Source organism: Cryptomeria japonica, chromosome 6, assembly GCF_030272615.1.
Source record: "Cryptomeria japonica chromosome 6, Sugi_1.0, whole genome shotgun sequence".
Taxonomy (NCBI): Eukaryota; Viridiplantae; Streptophyta; class Pinopsida; order Cupressales; family Cupressaceae; genus Cryptomeria; species Cryptomeria japonica.
In genome coordinates, this window is record NC_081410.1 from 604,349,702 (window position 1) to 604,358,878 (window position 9,177).

Sequence of the window (9,177 nt, forward strand, 5' to 3'; positions counted from 1 at the left end):
TGACCCCAATTTCTTTTCATATAGAGTCAAAGAAAATGTTCATAAATTAAATAAATATACAAAGGTACTTAGCTGAAAACTTGATTTGAATTTGTTCAAATAGATGTCAAAAAAATAATTCACCAATTTATCAAGGCATTGTGTAGTGTCACATGTATACCTCTATATCAATATATGTTTTTTTTCTAATACTTTAGTTCATTATAGCGGCTTGAAGTAACTTCTATTGATAGATCTAAACCCTAGATGCATGGATCTACATTTGTTCCATGAATTCAAAATTTGTTGATGTTGATATATGGAACCTTTTCACCTTGATGTCTACCACTCTCTTTTTGAGTAAGGTGGTGGCAATAGGCACAATTTAAGAACTTGATAAAGAATATTTAGATTTGGTCAAACCCTTATCATGAGTTCAATCATATATAATTGTAGAGGGGGAAAAATGAACCTCTTCGACAGGCGGATAACCTCTCAAAGATTCACTAACCAACCTCTCTACTCAAGATGTAGTATGTCTTTGTGCATCATCTGATAGCTCTCTACACAAGTATGCGTGTGAATTATGGACAACAATGCGATGCATTAGTTTCCTATACATACAAAATGCAAAGTTCGCACAGAAGGGCACATTGTAATAGATATGTGTTCTACATTAATTTAAATGTGATAAATGTATATAGAAGAAGGTAAAATAGTTATATAAATAGAATAAAAGCCACAAAGGAAAGGAAGAAGATAATGTAAAAACTGGTTCACGATATGAAGCCTCTAGCCAAATAAATCTTCTCTAGTTCAACATGCACACAAGCTAGAAAGGAAAAATGTTTGGGGCTGCTTGGGGACTTGCCTCAATCAAATCGTTGGTTTGGTGTTTCCACCTCCACAGACAACTAGATAGATTGATAGAATAAAAGATAAATAAATGCAAGGTAAGATAAATGATAAATGATAAATGATTTGATGGATAAGGGATGTGATGAATCCCAAGATGCTCAAAGATAGGATAAATAAATAGATATTACCAAACAGGCTTGAGAAAGAAAAGAGAGTTGCAAAACAATACTGTGAGAGCTTAAGAGTATTGTAGAAAACCAGAGACTACTATAGCAAGTGAGAGAGAGAAAGAGAAAGTTGTGAGAACCAAGAGAATTAGAGAGATTGTATGGAGGAATCAGAGAGATTGAAAGGAGAGAAAATATACATTTATGAATGAGAGAAGAGGAGGGAAAAGAAGGTTGGCAAGCTGTTTGAAAGATTCAAGGTTGTTTCCACTGACATGTGTAGGTGACAAGTGGAAAGGCATGCTCTAAACCAATGTTCGAATGTTGAGATGTCGTAGGACTAATGTGCAATGCACAAATGTCCGTGTGACATGCTAGTGTCCAGACAAATCACGCTCAAAAAAGATAAGTGACAAGAGAAACACACAGATAACATGAAATGGAAGTAGAAGGATAGCTGTTGAAAAGGTGTCTTGAGCATCTTGAGAGGGAAAAGACTGATGCAAGGGCTGAAGTGGGCCTACTCAGGTGCTAGGGGAATGGACACCAAATTGGTTAGAAAAGATGTAGGTCGACTTACAACTTAGGGATATGCAATTTTTGACACTACAATAATAAGGATTGGAGACAATAAAAAATGAATTAATTACAATAAATGTTGGTACAAGTTGAAGTATTTATACTTTAGAATGGACTACAAGAATGCTTCCTATGTTTTGAAATGCTTATTCCATATTTTGAGATGTATTAGAGTTTTCCCTTAATACAACACCATAGCACACAAATTAAGAAATGTTGTTTGGAAATTGAGACATAATAACTAATTGAAGGGAATTAGAAGGAACCCAAATTTAATTAAATCATTTTCATATAGAACTAATTTCAATTAACTTCACCTATTTTGAATTTGATTTTGATGTTTGTTGTTAGTTCTGATACTTAATGTAAAGTACAGATGCCAATAGCTAAAATGATGAGAGGGGGGGAGGGGTGAATCATACAAAATTAAACTTCCATAAAATCATCAGATTCAACCTCGGTAACTTATACTTCAGCAACTTAACCAAAAAATTCTAAAGATGCAAACTTATGAACACTTAATCATAATAACACTCATAACACCAGATTTAACGTGGAAACCCAAATAGGGAAAAACCACTGTGGGATTTCGGACCCACTAAGAAATATATTCTTCTAGAGTATGCTCGGTTAAAAGAAAATCCTGTTAAAGATTACAAACACATTGCTAGATGTGACCTGGTTAAGGGATTTCCCTCAGATCTATTAGGATCTTCACTTTGTTAGAAGTGACCTTGTCAAAGGATTTCAAACACTCATTTAGAATGTTACCTTGCTAGAGGGTTTACATATAAGACTGTTAAGTCCACTCGGTTAAGAGATTTTCTATCACTTACAAAATAACAGTAATAAAAATCTATCTGCAACTTCACATCTAAAAATGCTAAAGAAGATTCTTATTTGCTCAAAACAATCTAGTCATAGGAGTTATCTTGTCCCTCTGCTGGGCTCTCTACTTTGTTATTCAAATAGGCTTTCAAGCTTCTGTGCTCGGTAATCACTATGTAGCATCCCTATGCATACACTTGCCCACATACATTGTTTATTAACAATTCCTTTTTTATAAACAATTGCTAACTGCTGAATCTCCTTGATCACATTTCCCATGGTCAATCTTAGCCATCAGATCTTCAAACTTGACCAAGTTCAATGTATCCTTCCGATCTGAAAAACATTTTACCTTACCTCGGTACTTGCATTCCTATGTTGAAACTTTCACAAGGTTATTGTGGTTCAATCTGTGTTGTAGATCTTCTTGCCAATTTTCCTTTGCCATAGATCCTTAACAAACTTCATGCACGACATACCAATCATTTATACATTTCCAGCTAGTCATTGTCCTTCATTAAATAATGCTTTTATCCATCCAATGCGCACTGTCATAACTTAGTTGCAACTCTGTAAATACTAAACTTTACTCGGTAGACATTTTGCCTTCATTAACCGACATCGATAACCTTAAGGTTTACCGACTAGGTTCTTTTCTCTGTGACATAGTATAGTATTAACCTTACAATCAATAACATATGTAGGATATCAAAATAATATAAACATCATGATCTCATCATTGTCTAACTCGGTAATAGTTGCCCATTGAATAACTTATCCCTCCCTTATTCATCACATTCTTTCTGTGTCTTTTACCGACATCTTAATTCTCTTCTAATCAATCTTCTCAAGATATGGCAACATCATACTGAATCAGATAATCAATTTCTTGACATCAATGACAAAATAATGTTATAAAGATAGTTATCATCCTTCTTCAGTTATATCAATAATCTTCAACAACCTTCTCAATATCCTTATTGAATATCAACAATATTTCTTACTGTAATGCCAACAATCTCCCCCTTTGGCATTGATGGCAAAACCAACAATTAAATGGTAATACCAACAAGATATTCAAATTGATTCGGATTCAGATTGCTGTTAGAGTTCACCTGTTATCCTTGATCTATTGTCTTCTGAAGTCTTCTCCATTTTTCATTAGGCTTCTGAGTTGTTGACTTGCATTTAGTCTTCTCCATTTTTGCAATTTACTCCCCCTATCATTAGTCTTCTATTATTTCCATCATTTAGGTCTTTACCATGCAGTCAACCATTTAGTCTTCTCCCCCTTTGACAATAATGCCAAAAAGTAAAAGAACTAAATCATGATTTCTTCCTCAATGAAGTGATTTGCCTTGCTGCGTAACATCTCAGTCTCGGTCAGATCAACTTGTCTCTATTCACTTTTTCCTGCACAACTTTAGGTGACCTCCTAAAGTACGTAAATCAACATCAATCCACACATAATATTCTGTAGATTCATCAAATTGATGCTTTCACTGAACTCGGTCAGTGAGTAGAAGATAGGGGTAGGACCCCTAACTTGCTTCTGAGATACTCAAAAGTGTCCCTTGGTAGTGGCTTTGTGAAGATGTCTGCTAATTGCTCCTCTGAATTGATATATTCCAACACAACTTTCTTCTCTTGAACTTCTTCTCTGAGATAGTGATACTTTATAGATATATGCTTTGTCTTAGAGTGCATTACTAGATTCTTTGAAATTTTAATGGCACTAGTATTATCACAGAATATAGTTGCTAGCTCGGTAACTTTCTCATTTATACCTTCCAACAGTTGTTTGATCCATGCTATATTGGTACAGTTCAATGTTGTAGCAACATATTCAGCTTCTATTGTAGACTGAGAAATACATCCTCGTTTCTTGCTAAGCCAGCTTACTAGTCTTTCTCCCAAAAAGAAAGCTCCACCACTTGTGCTTTTCCTATCATCTATGTTGCCTTCCCAATCAGCATCAGTATAAACTTTTAAATCAAAATTATTCCTCTTTTCATATACTAAGCTATAATATTTAGTGCCTCTCAGGTATCTCAAAATTCTCTTGATTGTTGTCATATGGGTTTCCTTGAGATCTGCAGAGAATATTGCTACAATAACTACTACCTGTGCTATATCCGGTCTACTATGCACAACATATTACAATTTTCCAATCATATATCGGTAAAGTGTCTCATCAATAGATGCAGATTCATCATTCTTTGATAATTTACAATTACTAGTCATAGGAGTACTTACTAGTTTAGAATCCTCCATTCCAAATTTCTTCAAGATTTCCTTTATGTACTTGGATTGAGTAATGAAAATCTCATCTCATTTGCAATATCTGTAAACCTATAAAATATTTTATCTCACTGATTAGTGACATCTCAAATTCTTAGCACATTTCATTTCCAAAGTTCTTACCACAAAATATAATGTCATCAACAAATATGGCTGAGATCAGTATTCCATTGTCCTCATCTTTCTTCATGTACATATTGCTATTTTCACTTGTCCTTATAAAACCAATTTTGATTAAATAAGAGTGGATTAAATATAAGGAGTCATTACCACAAAATATAATGTCATCAACAAATATGGCTGAGATCAGTATTCCATTGTCCTCATCTTTCTTCATGTACATATTGCTATTTTCACTTGTCCTTATAAAACCAATTTTGATTAAATAAGAGTGCAATCTTTCATACCATGCTCTAGGTGCTTGTTTTAGACCATATAAGGCTTTGTTCAGTTTGCATACCTGATCTTTACTCCTGTCTTCAACAAATCCTTCAGGTTGTTCAATGAAAACTTCTTCTTCTAGTATACCATTCAAAAATGCAGATTTAACACCCTTTTGATATACCTTGAAATTTTTGAAAGCAGCATATGCCAACAATGTTCTTACTCCCTCAAGTCTAGCCATAGGTGCAAAAGTCTCACCATAATCTATTCCTTCTTCTTGAGCATAACCTTTGCAAACTAGTCTTACTTTGTTGCGAATGACCTCAGCTTTTTCATTTCTAGCTTGTTTCTAAAAATCCACTTGGTACCAATTTTTTTGTCATTTGGTCTTGGGATTAGTGTCCATGTGTCATTCTTCTTGATTTGATCAATTTCTTCTGTCATAGCATTTACCCAATCTTCACTGTTAAATGCCCCTTTCACTATTCTCGGTTCAAATTCAGAAATCAGACATGTGTTCTGTCTTAGTTTGTTTCTTGTCATCACTGGATCATCTTTATCTCCTATAATCTTACTTGATGCATGATGTCTTCTGACATATTTGGCTAATTTAGGCTCGGTAGGTTCTGTGTGATCTTCTTCATCACTCGGTAACTGGACATTATCTTCATTTTCTTTACCATCTTTCTCGGTAGGACTTCTCAGTTGAACATAAACAAATTCTTCATAATCTTATGGTTCTTTGGAATTTCATTCATCATTTCTTTCCACAAATTCATCAATTTTCACATTTGCACTTTCAACTATTTTGTTAGATGATTTGATTAGACATTTAAATGCTTTACTTCTAGAAGAATAAGCAAGAAATGTTCCTTCTTCACTTTTCTGATTAAACTTTCCATTTCTCTCATCTTTGTGAACATAGCATCTACTTCCAAAGATTTTAAAGTAACTTAAACTAGGTTTCTTGCCATACCAGATCTCATATGGTGTCTTGATAGTTCCTTTCTTTAGTTGAACTTGGTTCAGGGTGTAAACTACAGTGTTGATTGCTTCTCTCCAAAATGTTTGAGGTACCCTCTTTTCTATCATCGGAATTCTTGCACAATCCACAATTGATCTATTTCTTCTCTCGGCTATCCCATTTTGCTGAGGTGTTATCGGTGTAGATACTTACCTCTTTATACCATGATCATTGCAGTATAAGTTAAATTCATCAAAAGTGAATTCTCCTCCTCTATCAGATCTAAGACATTTCAGTTGTCTTCCTGTCTCATTTTCAACTCTTGCCTTGTACCATTTGAACATTTGAAAAGCTTCTGATTTTTCTTTTAAAAACATGATTGATATCATCCTTGAGTAATCATCCACAAATATTATGAAATATTTATCACCATAATAACTTTGAACTTTCATAGGACCACAAAGATTAGTGTGTAATAGATCTAAAATTCCTTTAGAAGTGTAGGACTTACTTGTAAAGCTTGATCTTGTCATCTTACCCATCTAGCATCCTCAGCACATAGCATTCTCAGGTTTTTTAGGACTCGGTAGACCTCTTACTCGGTGCTTCTTACTTATTTTGATCAGATTATCAAAATTTACATGACAAAACCTTTTATGCCATAACCAGGTATCATCTATCTTTGCATAAAGACACTTGTTCCGAGTTGAGTCAAGATGAAATGCATTACATTTTGTTTGTGTCCCAGTAGCAGCTAACTTTCCATGCTTGTCATGAACTTTGATAGTTCCTTTCTGAAATTCTATTTGGTATCCTGTATTGTTTAGCTGTGCTACACTCAACAAATTGCATTTCAAACCTTCAACCTAGTATACATCATCACATTTAGCATTGTCAAGAAGTGTTATAGATCCTTTCCCTTTTACTGGACATGGTGCATCATTACCAAATCTTACATAGCCTCCATCATAGTCTTCTAATTTAACAAAATTGTGTTTATCACCTGTCATATGATGTGAGCATCCACTGTCTATGATCCAAGAATCATTATTATTTATGTGAGATATTAGGGCTTTTTCTTCATACCTTTATTCATTAGATCCATCTTTAATAGCCACACAAACAATTTCTTCAGTATCAGCTTCATCATATTTTTCATCCTTGGATTCCTCATCTGCTACTAGCCATGTCTTTCTATCTCTCCTTCTTAAGTCTCAGTGTCCTCTGTATTGGTTATCTTTCTGCCTATTATCTCAGTATTCTCTCTTTTCACTAGATTCTTTGTCAGGATAGTTAGAAGCCATATGTCCTATTTTATCACAATTGAAACATTTTAAAGGTAGCTTTCCTTTATACTTACCTTTTCCTCTGGGTAACCTTCTAGCTAATAATGCTTCAAATTGTTCTTGCTTCTTGATTTCCTCTTACAGTTTGTGCACATTTTCCATGTTCATGTGAAATCTTTCACTTCCTCCACTGTGATCCCCTTCAGAGTACTTACTCATTCTATCATTGTAATCATCAGATTCGCCAATATGAAAAGAACTAAATGCAGATTCTACTTTATTTACCGAAGACCCACTATTATCAAAATTACTTAACTCAAATGCATGTATCTTACCAATAATAGCATCTAAAGAAACTAGCATGTTAGGTACAGACCTCAATTCATTGATTGCAGAGACTCGACTAGCATAAGCTGGTAGAAGGGTTCTCAACAACTTACTTGTTATATCCTTTTCTTCAATAGTTCCACATGCTCCTTTAATTTGATTGACAATTTCCTTTAGTCTTGTACTGTATTGGGTTATGTTCTCACCTTCATTCATCCTCATGGATTCAATTTGTCCTCTTAGACTATCTACTTTTTCTCTTTGAACATGTTCATCACCTTCATACATAGATACGAGCTTAGTCCACATTGCTTTTGCATCATTACAGCCTTCTAGATCATTAAACTTTGAGTCGGTCAATGCTGATGTTATTTCAATCATAGCTTGAATATGTTCTTGCTTTGCCTTAATCTTTTCCAAGGTCACAGGGTTGGTGCTCGGTGCAATGTAATCATTCTCTAGATAATATGTTGCATATTCTCCAATTCTTGATAAATGTAGCTTTATCATTTTCTACCATGTGGAGAAACTTGACTTGTTCAGCTTCGGTGCATCCCTTTTATACATCTACGGATCTTTGCCTCAAGTACCTTTAAACATTTTCTTTCAGAGTCCAAAGCTCTGATACCAATTGTTAGTTTTGATACTTAATGTAAAGTATAGATGCCAATAGCTAACAAGATGAGAGGGGGGGGGGGTGAATCGTACAAACTTAAACTTCCATAAAATCAACAGATTCAATCTCAGTAACTTATACTTCAACAACTTAACCAAAAACTGCTAAACATGTAAAATTATGAACACATAATCATAATAACACTCATAACACCAGAGTTAATGTGGAAACCCAAATAGGGAAAAATGACTGTGGGATTTCAGACCCACTAAGAAATATACTCTTCTAGAGTATGCTCGGTTAAAAGCAAATCCTGTTAAAGATTACAAACACATTGCTAGATGTGACCTGGTTAAGGGATTTCCCTCAGATCTATTAGGATCGTCACTTTGTTAGAAGTGACCTTGTCAAAGGATTTCAAACACTCATTTAGAATGTAACCTTGCTAGAGGGTTTACATATAAGACTATTAAGTCCACTCGGTTAAGAGATTTTCTGTCACTTACAAAATAACAGTAATAAAAATCTATTTGCAACTTCACATCTAAAAATAATAAGAAGATTCTTATTTGCTCAAAACAATCTAGTCATAGGACTTATCTCGTCCCTCTGCTAGGATCTCTACTCTGTTATTCAAATAGGTCTTCAAGCTTCTGTGCTCGGTAATCACTATGTAGCATCCCTATGCATACACTTGCCCGCATACATTGTTTATTAACAATTCCTTATTTATAAACAATTGCTAACCGCTGAATCTCCTTGATCACATTTCCCATGATCAATCTTAGCCATCAGATCTTCAAACTTGACCAGGTTCAATGTATCCTTCCAATCTGAAAATGTTTTACCTTACCTCGGGACTTGCATTCCTATCTTGGAACTTTCACA